Source organism: Tachypleus tridentatus, chromosome 13 (assembly GCF_004210375.1).
Source record: "Tachypleus tridentatus isolate NWPU-2018 chromosome 13, ASM421037v1, whole genome shotgun sequence".
NCBI lineage: Eukaryota > Metazoa > Arthropoda > Merostomata > Xiphosura > Limulidae > Tachypleus > Tachypleus tridentatus.
Window position 1 is genome coordinate 120,630,470 of NC_134837.1, and position 14,841 is coordinate 120,645,310.

Genomic DNA, 14,841 nt, shown 5'->3' on the forward strand with positions numbered 1-14,841 from the left:
AATTGAAGCACTAACAGGAAGCAAAACAATGAATCACACTTTCACTGATTCGCCTACTTATAATCAATTCTAGTCTCTCACGAATCATTTAAAGTAAAATACGAAGGGACCCAAACGAGAACTGCAATTTTGAAGTGTGTGTTGTTGTTTTTTTATCCTAGCTATATGTTAATCTGGGCTCTATAACCAATAATATTATGTATCCACTGGCTGTATCGTATAGAAATAGTTGTAACACTCCATAAAGATCCCTATGAATATCTGTTATAGTTCTAGGGTTAATATAGTGTAACCTTTAAATACATTTGAACCTTATTTTTACTCTTGTGAAAACCATTTTCATTTTCTGCCTGCAGTGGAAAGGTTAGTTTCTTAAAGCTATTGTTTACGTCATTCCTGTTTTTTCTTCTCTTTATCTCGGCTTAAGTATTCCTCAGTGCTCTTCATATCTCTAATTTATTTTCATTCCAAGAAAGCAGAAAACCACCAAACACTGGCGCAATAAAACAAGGAGTTTAACAATAAATAATAAATTGATTACATAACATTTACCAGTGTTAAAACTACAAGTCCAACGATAAATAATAAATTGATTGCACAACCTTTACCAGTGTTAAAACTAGGTGTCAAACACTAAATAATAAATTGATTGCACACCATTTACCAGTATTGAAACAAGGAGTCCAACAATAAATAATAAATTGATTACACAACATTTACCAATATTAAAACAATAAGTCCAATAAGAACACCGGATTTTATCTTTGTAAGTCTGGAACATATCGCTGACCCATAATTGGACATACAGTTTGTAAATTAGCATTTATAATAATAACTTATCTTACATAACTGTTAAGTTTTACAATGACTTGTCAGTTTCAGAAGGTAGCAAAATAAAATAAGAAACACGTAAATCTATATTTGACAGGGGAACTCTAATCAACTTGTATTTCTAAATGATAAAATAATAAGAAAAAACCCCAAAGTTTTATCCATCAAATAATGTTTCTTGCGTTCGTTTAAAACTATGAATACATATTCAAACTTCTATATGTATTTTGCATATGATATTTTGTATTTTTCTCTGGCACACTTGGCATATAGCATCTATTTTTAATTTGTTTATTTTTGAATTTCGCACAAAGCTACTCGAGGACTATCTGTGCTAGCCATCCCTAATTTAGTGATGTAAGACTAGAGGGAAGGCAGCTAGTCATCACCACCCACTGCCAACTCTTGGGCTATTCTTTTACCAACTAATAGTGGGATTGACCGTCACAATATAACGCCCCCACGGCTGAAAAGGCGAGCATGTTTGGTGCGACGGGGATGCGAACCCGCGACCCTCAGATTACGAGTCGCACGCCTTAACACACTTGGCCATGCCGGGCCAAGAGGGACTTCTTAGCAGGGAAATAGATTTGGATTTTCCAAACTATTCCAGGCGGCGAGCGTCTCTAGTCTGATGGAATCTCTCGATCTCTGAAATGTTACTCGAGTTAGACTGTGCAAGGAACGGGAGATGGCCTAGACCAGACACATCTCGAGTCTGGTGTTGAAAAATGGTCACTCATCATCTGACATTCTAGACGCGTGTCTCGGCCATTACCACCGTTTAAATTCGGCTTTACCCGTGAATGAGGGGCTGTGGGACAACATTACTCAGTTTTGGCCCTCCCTCGATCCTTCCCATCACAAACAGCTGGTGAAACCAATCAGCTTGTGTGAGTGCTGGTCGGCCATTCGGTCCATGCCACTCAGTAAGTGTTCTGGGCCGGATGGACTGCCAGTGGGATTCTACCACTACGTGTGGCATGTTGTCGGACCCTATTTCGTCAGATTTTTTAACAGCTGTCTACCCACGGGGTCTATGCCTCCGGGAACGCTGTATGGACTCATTACTCTTATCTGTAAGGATACCAGCCAGTCTGAGGGTTTTTCTCGTGGCGCCCATATCTCTCCTGAACGTGGATGCAAAAATCATTTCTAAAGTCCTGTGCGCCATTTGGATGCGGTTATGCCTTCCTTCGTTTACAGCACTCAAACCTGTGGCGTGCGGGGCAGAAGTATCCAGCAAATTCTGGTGTTTCTCAGAGACCTATTCCATTACATCATGGACAGGTACGTCCCTACTATCTTTGTGTCCCTCGATCAGAGAAAAGCTTTTGATCGAGTTCACCACAATTTTTTGTGGTTTGTTCTGGAGAGTTGTGGCCTTCCTCCTGTGTTTGTCCAGTACGTGCAAGACTTGTTCGCGACCGCTTTGAGCAGGCTCTTGATTAACGGGTACCTGACGTCTTCCTTTCCCATCTTACATGGAGTTTGTTAGGATTGTCCGTTGTCCCCCTCGCTTTATGCGTTGGTTATCGAATGCCTGCTTTCTGTATCACTCGGTCTCGGTGCATGGCCTCCAGGTGCCTGGGGGGTATGAGCATCAAATACGTCTCGCATGCAGACGATGTGAATCTGTTCCTAGAGAACTTAATATCGTTACGTTCGGCGCTGGCCATAGTCCACCGTTACCTCAGGCCAGTGCTGCCCGCTCAACCATGCCAAGTCTCGGGCTCGGGGAAGGGGGGGAGGTGTTGGCAAATGGGTCTCGTCTGTCGACTTCCCGTTTGACTGGACCTCCTCCAAAGTTACTTGCTTTGGGTTCGTTTTCTCGCGTACCCCGAGGTTGCCTGGGGGAAGGTGGTGCAGCGTGTCGATTCAGCAGTGCACGATTACTGCTGCTGCCCAGCTAACGTGTTTGACAGGGCGGAGGTGGTGAGGAGGAAGATACTCCCCTTGTTCTGGTACCTTAGGACTGTTCTTCCTCTGGATTCCTGCACTGCACAGGCTATTGAACCTCATGTCTTTGCCTTCCTGTGGGGTGGCAAGCCTGAGGCTGTATCTCAGTTTTCTTTGACACTGCTACATCGCAGGGGAGGTTTAGGCATACCATGTGTCCGAACACAGCGTCTTTCTCTCTTACTGTCTACCACCTTTCACTGTCTGTCCTTGGAGGGTCATCCCTGTTGCCACCTAATTAGATTTTTGGTTGACACGGGTCGCAGGCTCTTTGGTGTACCGTTCAGCCTGCAAACACCCATGTGTTTTCACCCTCCTTCCTGGTATGTAGACGCTGCGGGCGGCGTTACGGCAATGTCGGGCCGTGTCAGCCGAAGTTATGACGGACTTCCGTTCCCTCTACCGTCTGCTGTTCCCCTATTGTACCCACAGGATCGAGCAACACCACCCTGCTCTGCCATGGGACATTATTTGGGGCCGCGTCGCGCTGCGTCATGCTGGTAGCTATCTTCAGACTTTCAACTGGCGAGTCGTGCATAACATCCTTCCAGTTATGGAGCATGCGTTCCTGTGGAACTCTTGTGCAACTGAGTTGTGTCCCGTGTGCCACACTCAGGAGGAGTCTGTCATGCACAGGTTGTTCCTCTATCTGACGTCGGTGGAGATCTGGGAAAGGGTGGTTGAGACCATTCTGTATCACGTGCCGGTCCCTATTCCCGGCCACCTGGCCTTTTCTTTCCGGTATATTTTAACAGTCTTTAAGTACGTCATCTGGCTTATATATATATGTAATTATCCCCTCTTTTAACTTTATATATGTGTAAAATTTTTAAATTCATACCGCGTTCCTTTTTTTGTCACGATTCATTGTACAGTTCATTTTTGTTGTAAATAAATTCAAAAATGCTAACTTCAAGAGATAAGTTTTATCTTACTTACCTTCAAATGATGGTACCTTATTTTCCTTATTTTTTATCTTTTTATTTTTCTTATTTTAACTTGAGAGAGCAGTCACCTTCCCTCAACTGTCTGCAGGCAGTGAAGGGTGATACAGATGTGAGACATTGTGGGCTCAAGCACCCGCATCTTGCTCCCCTAATTTCTAATCTTTTTATGTGAGACTAGCGAATTAGAGGTTAAGACTGATAGACGGTGTATCCTCCCTACAATACGGGTCCTACTTCCACAGTTACCTCCAAAATCTAGGATACATTTTATAATCCCACGTCGTAGCTTGTACCCTTGGAGCCTTTTTAAAAACATGCAGCGTATTTTATTTCATGTTAATGTGTTTTGTTTATGGCTATGATACATATAATACTGATTATGTAGGATTTATAACGTAACATTTTTTAACACAATGGTTTACCGTGTTGTGATGCGATACAGAATATTTGGTTTCACAAGTTTACTTTTTCAATTAGACGTTAGCATGAGTTTATGATACAAAACATTGCGAGGATCTAGGAATGGTATATGAGAGAGACTAACAATCTCTAGACGATCTGATTACCGATATTACACTCACCTGGCAGTAGTACGAGACACATCTAGGTTCGAGATTAGAATACTCGATGCTAGGAATAGTCTCGCACTAAACACGAGAATTCTAGAATAAGGAGCAGATGTGTAACAACACGCGATATATGGTATATTCTCACCATTCTGGCGTGGGAAGTGTTATCTCATAAGTATTCATCTACACGTGTTTATAGACCTTGTCACGAAAACCTGGCGTTTTTAAGAACTTTTTATCAACGTGATTGTCACAACACTCGACATTTAAAAACTTAATTCGTTACGGTGTCCACCTTGTCCCTAATTGCACGAAAATTACCTACACTCGTGAAGCGTCAGATGAACACCATTAAATGTAATGGTCTTAATCGCCTTGTGCTCGAGTATAATATTAATTAATTGGTAGTCTACGACTAACTGCACTGTTGAAGGCAATTTTATAAACTTGATTAACCCAGACAACTGAACAGAAAAGCTACATTCATACAAAGAACAGGAAAAATAACTAAATGAGTTGAAAAATGACAGTACTACCATCTTTAAGTCAAGTTTCAGTTTCAAATTCCACAATATAGGCTGTACCTTTGTTTTTGTAAAACCTCGCAATGGGCTGTCTCCGTTGTAGCCAATTCAGGTATCGAAACCTGATTTTTTAGTATTATTAGCCTTCAGGAGATATGTAATAAAATCAAGTTCTTGTTTTCTCCGGCGACATTTTCTTTTCCTTACCTTTGGTTTATGGATATATTACTCTGACTTACCTCTGTGGTAATTATTTATGTCTACAACATCTAAGGATACAGAATAAAGTCAGGGAATATTAATAATACGTTCCAATCGGGTTAAAATATGGGAACCAAGTATAACATGGTCATCAGTATAGTTAACTAAATATACTTTTCTTACGTTTCTACTTATAAAGATTAGAATGCATTATTTTTATTTCTATAGGCGAATTTTCTGGTCATAAACTCAATAATATTTCACGATAGTCAGCCAGCGAAGAATAATAAGGTTAATTCTAATAATCTATGTAATAAAAGTGTAAACAACGAACGAATGTAAATAAAAAGCGATTGCATCAGTAATACTAAACATATTCTCAAGTTACAGTATTTATTTACGTAGTTTATATCAGGCTTAAAGTACTCATTTATCTCCCAGAAACGAGTTGTGGGTGAAGCACGTGGTCGCTAGATGATCAGTTTGTGATGAACTTGCTCTGTAATCCGGTGATAGTGAGAGGGAAGGGGGGGTATTATTCCTACCTGTTCCACCGAGGGAAGTCTAACCGTGATAACATTAACACTGCTTAATGGATATCCTAAATTTGTTGTGTAAGATAACTAAATGATAAACTGCTGTCATAAATGTGGTTAGTTTGAGAGGTACGGCTTTTGATAGCATCATTGTGTTCAGATGATTAAAAAATTATCCAAATATTCTCGCGCGATCTATCATTTTTTTTATCTATCTATCTATCTCAAGGTTTCATGGATCTGTTGTAAATAAAAACAAAACGTGTTCTGCATGTTGGGTGCATTATAAGAGTGACAGTGAAACTCCACTAATCCATCAGACACAAGTAACCCATAAGTTGACAGCGAAGTGTTGACTGGCTGTATGTACTTAGTTTATCAGCACAGAGTTAAAGACGGCTCTACGGAGTTAGATGTTCAGTGATTAGTTATATTTATTATCGGGTTGGTTTTTATTTCATCTAAGATTGCTTTCATCGGAAATTCACATTTAATCATTCTGTTACACTGCTATATTTTTGTAATATCTGTACCTGTTCTCTCACCACCCTCTGATGAATGGTCCTTACTATCACCAGGGTGAGCCAAAGTTTAACGGTTAACATGAACGTAGCTACATTAAGTAAATTTAAATGTAGTAAGTTTAAGCTGATGAAAGTATTTTAAATGAAACAGAAGCTTACAAAGAGTTGTTTCCTTGTTTTGGATTTTTCACAAAGCTACACGAGAGCTATCTGCGCCAGCCGTCCCTAATTTAGTTGTGTAAGACTAGAGGAACGGCAGATGATCATCGCCACCCACCGTCAACTCTTGGAATACTCTTTTACCAATGAATAATGGGATTGACTGTAATATTATAGTGCCCCCAGGGGTGAAAGGGTGAGCATATTTGGTGTAACAGAGATTCAAACCTGCGACTTGCAGATTGCAAGTGGAGCTCCATAAACACCTGGCTATACCGGACCACAAAACAGAAAGAAAGCACGAGGCCATGTTAACAAGAAATTATGTATTCAAAGTTAAATGAACCCAACATTTCAAACTAGAAAACCCTTCAAAGAGTGTAACTCCTACCCCTACAGTTTTCAGTGTGACCTTTATACTTTGTACCAAGAGTTAACAGACTGGTCAGAGAATGACACTGTTTCAATTTTCAAGGTTGAGTTCAGTTTGACCTTTGCCTGTAACACAAATCCATTAAAATCATATCAGTTCGTTCTTGGTTGATACACAACCTTTGTATCAAATTTGATTAAAATCTGTTTAGCAATCGTAGTACTAATATCGTTCATTTATCAGTTCTAGTCGATAAGATAAGAAAACAAATACAGTTAATTTAGAGTCTCGCTAACGTGTTACTTAAAACATAAAACACACGCTAATTATATTCACTGAAAACGTGTACATAGACCTTCATCGAACACAAAGTAATTTATTTCAGCCGAGATTTCAGTTTCTTACACTTCTACTTACTGAAATCTTTAATTATTAAACTTGTCGGTAATATAGTTAAAGATTCTGACAAAACTGATTAAAAAAGTGAAGAACTAGTAAGACGTAAACTGTTTAATTATCTGTTGATGAACTAAATGATAAAGTTCCAGTTATTCTCAGTCTCTGAATAAATTTATTTATTATATTTGTCGATTAGAACTCTCTCAGTATTACCGAAGCATAGTTATTGTTTTAATCAGTTAATACCTTGGACATTACCTTTTGTTCTCTATAATTAACTCTGTTTTGCAACAAATATCTGTTGTTAGATATATCTAATAATTATATATCTAATTTATTTGTTGCTCTTTATTTAGAACAGAGATACGAAATGGATTATCTGGCTCAAATAATACATTTAATATCCCTGATGAAATACTGTCTACATATTATCAACCTACAGTGTTAAATATAAAAGCATTATTAAATACTGTCTACATGTTATCAACTTAAATTTCACAATAAAACCAACTAGAATGCGGAATAGGATATTAACTCTTTGTACAAATTATTATTTTTTGGTCTGGACTTACATCTCAGTATCACGTGATTTTCAAAACTTCCTTAGAACATGATAATAAATTATAAGTATTTTTTAAAACCAAACGTCATTCAGATATGGATAAGATAGATGTCCTGTCGATTTTATAACCTGTACGTAACGAAGATTTATTTTACTGCCAGCGTATTGGTCTGATATACTCTGTTGTTGCGTTTTAATTGCTATTCAGGTTTTTCCGGTTACAAGTTGAAGTTCTCAAAGTAAAGAATGTAATGTGAGTGAAAACTAATTCTATAGTAGTTGAAGTTTTCAATATTATAGTTTCCCTTAAATGTCTCTTTTTTAGTAATATAAAAATAATGTTAATTGATCGTGAGAAAAATCGAACGTATTTTTAAAGAATAAAACTGACCCTTTGCCACTTGCAATAAATCAAAAAACACGAAACACAAGTTTTGCTTTAATAACTAAGCGTTTAGACTAAGCCTAACCTTAGACTTTAGTTATTCTCTAAGCCTGATATTTGTGAAACTAGTCAGATGCGTATATCTAAGCCTAACTTTAGATTTTACAGTTACTATTTAAACTATTTTAGTGAAACCATTAATTCATGAGGTATAAGTTTAAGATTATGTTTCAAATATATTTTTTCCATATTATATTGTATTATATCATATTATAGCCTTGATTGTAGTATCTGACTTTTGTTCTTATTCGTCATGACCTAGACCTTACGTCGGAGGGAAATTTTAAGAATTTGTTTGCAGTTAAGCACAAAGTTACACGATAAGCTCTGCCTACCCTGGGTATCGAAACTGATCATTAGTGTTTATAAGCCTTCCCATTTAACACTTGGAGGGGGTTTTAGGTTAAGGGATGTAATGTTTTGTAAGGATGCGCAGTCCCAGTTTCTGTATCACACTATGTCAGATCCCTAAACCTTGCCCACAGGTAAGGTTGATGTCAAGACGTATGTTTAGTGTGAAACTCTTCAGCCAGTTAATTAGTTAGAGTTAGATAGATTGAGATAACGGTACTTGCAACGCCAGTGAATTAGTTAGATAGATAGACTGAGTTAATGACAAACAATCCAAATTGTCGTGCACCTAGAATTTCACTTTGTCAAATGTAGGGCTATCGATTGTCATGAGTACATTTATGTTATTAAACAAAATAAAGAATTAATGCAGGAACAGCACTAGTTTCTATAATTGACTGTTGTTATAGCTTCCAGATATATGAAAAAGTAATATGTAATCAATGTATCATTCCAACAATTTAACGACATATTTAAAAACATATAGAGACAATAAACCATCTAAAATGTTTTATAGCTATCTCTACAGACGAAAAAAACTTATTTGGAAATTTCTTACATAAAAGATGTTTCAAGTAATACTTAAGCTTAAAATCTCCAACAGTATCCAGTAAAATTATTTGCACAACGTGTCAGCTTTATTGGTGAGATTTATTCACTTGTTTGTAATATTATTCATAAACGTCAGATTCTGTGTGTCTCAAATGATTTCAATATGTCGGATTGATTAAAAACATTATGCTTAGTACAGGGACAACGGTAACATATTCTCGGTGAAGGGGGGGGGTTGTGAGGGCTGACTCTACACACATACCATACACTTCGGGGGGGCCTTAAGTTTCAACCCTGTCGTTGCCTCTGGCTTAGTGTTATTTAAGTATGGTGAGCTTTATAAACAAAGAGACCATGTAAAAATTGTTAGGCTTAAGTTAAATACCGATAAAACCAAACCATTTAATGTGGCGTCAAAATAATATACTATCGAAACTGGCCATTAAAACTTTATGATTAAGTTGATTTAGATTAGACTTGAAATTAAAAGAGTCTTTGATGAATGAGCATTAAAGACTCTTTTAATTTCAAGTCTAATCTAAATCAACTTAAAAATAATATACTGATTTAAACGGTTAGGGCCCGACATGGCCAGATGGGTTAAGGCGTTCTATTCGTAATCTGAGGGTTACGGGTTCGAATCCCCGTCACACCAAGCATGCTAGCCCTTTCACCCGTGGGGGCGTCATAATGTGACGGTCAATCACACTATTCGTTGGTAAAAGAGTAGCCAATAGTGGGCGGTGAGTGGTGATGACTAGCTGCCTTCCCTTTAGCCTTACACTGCTAAATTAGGGACAATTAGTGCAAATACCCTTCGTGTAGCTTTGCGCGAAATTCAAAACAAACAAACAGACATAATCAAACGGTGAGACACCCGCCAGTAGCTCACGTTTAAATTTGCAGGCTTAGACACTAAACTTCGAGTTTCGATACTTGCAGTGGGGAGAGCGTAGACAGTCCATTATGTAGATTTGTGCTAACCAACGTTAACATTAATTGAATTTGTTACAATAAACGTTTACCTGTCAAAAGACGAGTTTTTTACCAATCAAAAAAATTTTAATTTTAATCTCTTCCGACATCTTAACATAAAAACTGAAACCTACACATTTTGTAGAATAACACAAACACTTGGACCTGGATACAATAGGTTTAGAAAACAAATATAACTCGAAAGATAAAACTTTCTGTTTGTTACAGCAAACGCTGACTGAACCGTTATACAAATATTTAACTGGATCTAAAAACCGATCAGTGATAACCTGATAAAAATAATAAAGGGGAAGTTTGGTTACAATATTAAACAGGTTAAGGTGTCGGGCTGAGGCATGGAAGGTCCGAGGATTCTACTTAGTTGTTGCCCACTTTCTGCTCCATAATTCTAAATTAATAACGACTGTGTCCGAACCATGAAGTCTCTGGCACAGTCATTTAGCCCATTTGTCACTAAAGACATCATTCAAATTGAAAAAAAACAAACAAACTCAGTGATACAATGATCCAGAATCCATATTTCGATGCCCGTGATGGGCAGAGCACAGGTAGCCCATTGTGTAGCTTTCTGCTTAATTACAACTGTACAAACAATCAAGTTGTAAATACCAAATATTATTATATGTCATTTAATGACCTCAAATCGCTTTACTGCTTTCTCATGTTATACAATAATAATAAACCAATGAAAAGCATAACATTTAATAATGGAATACGAAGCATAAGCCAAATATCAGTTATACAAAGAACACTAAAAACTAACTACCAAATATTCGTTTCTAAAGGTTAACTGAGACCGATTTCATTTGATCAGTGATAACATCATTACATAATTTCCCTTATGTCTCCAATTTTGCGTCATGCCACTGCTTTGCAGCTTATATATTGATATATACACATTTTTCCTGTGATATTAAATAAGGTTTTAATAGTCTTTCCGTCCCTCGTCCCAGTTCGTGGTTTTCTCGCTGCGACAGCACCAACAGTTTGATTACTCGACCATAAATCGAGACATAATCCACAAAGCTCATTATTCATGTAGTTAGGAGCCTAAGATATTACTGAGTACGGTCTATTAAAAAAAATCAAAAACTTTCGACCTATTGTCTTATGGTTAACTTTATCTCATTCCCAATAGACAGCCCCCCGCTAGTACAACAGTATGTCCACGGATTTACAACGCTAAAATCAGCGGTTCGATTCCTCTCGGTGGGCTCAGCAGATAGTTCGATGTGGCTTTGCTAAAAGAAGAACACACACAATAGATATTCCTGCAAATGAATGATTTATTTTTTGTACGCATGCGTTCAAATTGATGGATTCCTTGAATCGTGTTTTTTCGATTAGTTCAATCTTACGTTGATTGTAATTGCCATAAATAAGGACATCGTAATATCACATAGCTTGAACCCCAACGATCGGTTTGGAAAAAAACAACAACAAATGCATCCACGAAATTAATAAATAAAAGAATAAAAATAGTGAAGACGCACTCTAGTGACGATAATTAAACAAGACGAGAAAGATGTGCATTACCAAGAAAATAAAGATGGTGAAAAAGATATCTCATTTTACGTCATGAACACACCAGTGGCTCGAATATGAAACCACATTTATCTTCAATGTTTCAAAGGTTGTTGGTGGGCCCGGCATGACCAAGCGTGTTAAGGTGTGCGACTCGTAATCTGACGGTCGCGGGTTCGAATCCCGGTCTTGCCAAACATGCTCGCCCTTTCATCCGTGGGGGCGTTATAATATTACGGTCAATTCCCACTATTCGTTGGTAAAAGAGTAGCCGAAGAGTTGGCGGTGGGTGGTGATGACTAGCTGCCTTCCCTCTAGTCTTACACTGCTAAATTATGGACGGCTAGCGCAGATAGCCCTCGAGTGGCTTTGTGCGAAATTCAAAAAACAACAAAACAAACAAACGTTGTTGAAGTGTTATTTAAAAGTTTGGACTACCAGTCTGTTTCAGCAGTAAGTCATCCTTACTTGATGCTAGGCCTAGGTTGCATGAAACTGTCAATTTGACAACCGTATAAGCTCAGTTTTATCTGTCATCAAGTCATCGGCCATTATACAGGAAGTTAACATTCTATTATACACAAGTCTTAGCGTAGTTACGCATAGATAACCTATTGTTTAGCTTTGTGCTAAAAAAGAAACTAACATTATATGTGGTAATATGTCACTACGTTATTATAAATAAGTATAAGATATTCAGTCACAATTTACCATGTTAGCTTAGACGAGAAATGGGAAGACAGACAAGGATTCTTGCTGTCGTTTGTTTAGCGCAATGGGAAATCTACGTTACAACCAAAGTGGTTTGTTTTTTGAATTTCGCGCAAAGCTACTCGAGGGCTATCTGCGCTAGCCGTCCCTAATTTAGCAGTGTAAGACTAGAGGAAAGGCAGCTAGTCATCACCACCCACCGCCAACTCTTGGGGTACTCTTTTACCAACAAATAGTGGGATTGACCGTCACATTATAACGCCCCCACGGTTGAAAAGGCGAACATGTTTGGTGCGACGGGGATGCGAACCCGCGACTCTCAGATTACGAGTTGCACGCCTTAACCCACCTGGCCATGCCGGGCCAACCAAAGTGGAGATTAAACCCCGAATTTTAACATTATTAACTCTAAAGCTTATCTCTCAATCGCCGATTCACCAAATGAACTTACAAATATCTCTACCGGTGTTTGATACGTCGTTCAATTGCACTTTATAGATGTCACTTTCTATATGTTAATCCAGTAGGGTTATAATTAAATATTGAACTTTAACCTGGATGTATATTCGAGAGTAGAACTTAAAAATCAATGAGGTAAATGTAACTTTATTCTGTATTTTAAAACTGAGTTAGTACCATTACGTCATACTAATAACATTAATCGTAACTAAGTTAACACTATAATCACGATATGGAACCTCTAGTTTGTTTGTTTTGGAATTTCGCACAAAGCTACTCGAGGGCTATCTGTGCTAGCCGTCCCTAATTTAGCAGTGTAAGACTAGAGGGAAGGCAGCTAGTCATCACCACCCACCGCCAACTCTTGGGCTATTCTTTTACCAACGAATAGTGGGATTGACCGTCACATTATACACCCCCACGGCTGAGAGGGCGAGCATATTTAGCGCGACGCGGGCGCGAACCCGCGACCCTCGGATTACGAGTCGCACGCCTTACGCGCTTGGCCATGCCAGGCCGGAACCTCTAGATATCCAGATGTGGTCGCCCCTAATTTTGACTAGAGGGAAGTGACCCACACAGCAACACTCACCGCAACACAGGCTTTATACAGCTTACTGAAACGAATAACAGAAATTACTGTAACTTTGATAACACAAACTTGAAAGTGCGAAGCATGATCACTAGCATTACAACTCGAACCGTGGGCCTTTCGATGCAGAGCACACTTAGCTAACAGTTTGACCATTTTAATGAAGATAGTTCAAAACTCAACATACAATAATGAAGTTAATTTGTTGAGTCCTTTTTAAACAGATTTGTTAAACTGTAAGTGACAAACTTCGTGAATAATCTGAGACGACTTATTACAATTTTTTGGCCCTCAGTGGCACAGCGGTATATCTGAGGACTTACACCGCTAGAAATCGGGTTTCAATACCCCTCATCCGAAGAGCACAGAGAGCCCATTGTGTAGCTTTGTACTTAATTCCAAACAACCAAAAATAGTTTCCTTCTCATGGTTCGAACCTGCGACCATTAGAGTGGAAAACAAGCGCTCTAATAGGTCTCGTTGGAGTTTGAGAGTACATTAATAATATGAGTTTTTATATTTTTAATAACAAAACTCCACTGAATCCCAAGTTCAATCCTTTCAGTCTTAATGTTACAACATCTTGAAAGTTTCTACTTGAGTTATATTTTATCTTCGCTACTTGTGGTTATTTTGGCAGTTACTTTCAACTTAGTGTTCCTGCCAAATATTAACAACACATTTATGTAGTCAATAAGTTTTATTGAAGATTTAAATATCAAGCAACTAAGAAAAATATCCCATCAATTACTTTGATTATTACATACATGTACATACAATGCTGTATTTAGAATACAAACAAGAAATATTCACTTTGGGAGAAAAAATGGAGCATAATAGATAGTAGAATTAGTCTGTGTGTATGTCGTTTTACAAGTTAACAGGAGTCAATAGTAGGTATTTTTTATGTTTATTTAATTTTGTTTTAAGCATTGTTCAGCATAAAGCTAAATAATTGGCTGGTTTATCCGTGCTTTGCACATCACAGTTATCAAAATATGATTTATACCGTTCTAAGCCCTCGGACTGACCGCTGAACGAACAAAAGGGGACATTTAAAAAAACGAGGAAGTAATAAAGTCTGTTGTTGCTTACCTCTGACAGTCACCTTCCACGGTATCGTAGATATGGGCTTCGCAGATTCTGATACGATATATCTGCTTCTCTTATAATCAGGCTCTAGACTGGAATCTCGCCGGCATCATGAACCATGTGGTGCGTGATTCCACTTAATGGCTCGTGCCAACAAGTGGGAAATAATACCAAGTGCTTCTGGATTTCTATGTTTGACGGGGCCCTCTATGTTCTTCTTGACTAACTACAAAAGTAATATTTTTAGAACTCTAGTCTACCGTTGGGTCTAAGATTTGATCAAATCATCGATAAAATAGTGTTAATAAAAATAGTATTGTTAGGAGTTTAATGATGTTTATAATTTTAAGTTCTTGTTTTAGAGTAAATAGAGTTTTCGAGGTCTGAATGAGATGTTTTGTGGTTCAATACTCCATGTAGATATTGTTAGGATAATCCATTTTATAGCGTTGCACTGATAAAACAACACCAACATGTGGCACTTTTCCGTTGTCTCTCCCGTGATATTAAAAAGTTGGCCCTAATATTTAAACCA

At 38.0% G+C, this 14,841-nt stretch overlaps 1 protein-coding gene across 1 annotated transcript in view; it reads right to left on the minus strand.

Annotated features, from left to right (window-relative positions):
* The window catches only part of LOC143238494 (FMRFamide receptor-like), a 35,862-nt gene extending 21,329 nt beyond the window's left edge, over positions 1-14,533 (minus strand). The window contains exon 1 of the mRNA XM_076478780.1: positions 14,310-14,533. The gene's annotated coding sequence lies outside the window, so the exon portion shown is untranslated. The remainder of the gene's footprint in view (positions 1-14,309) is intronic.
* Between the last annotated feature and the right edge of the window lie 308 nt (positions 14,534-14,841).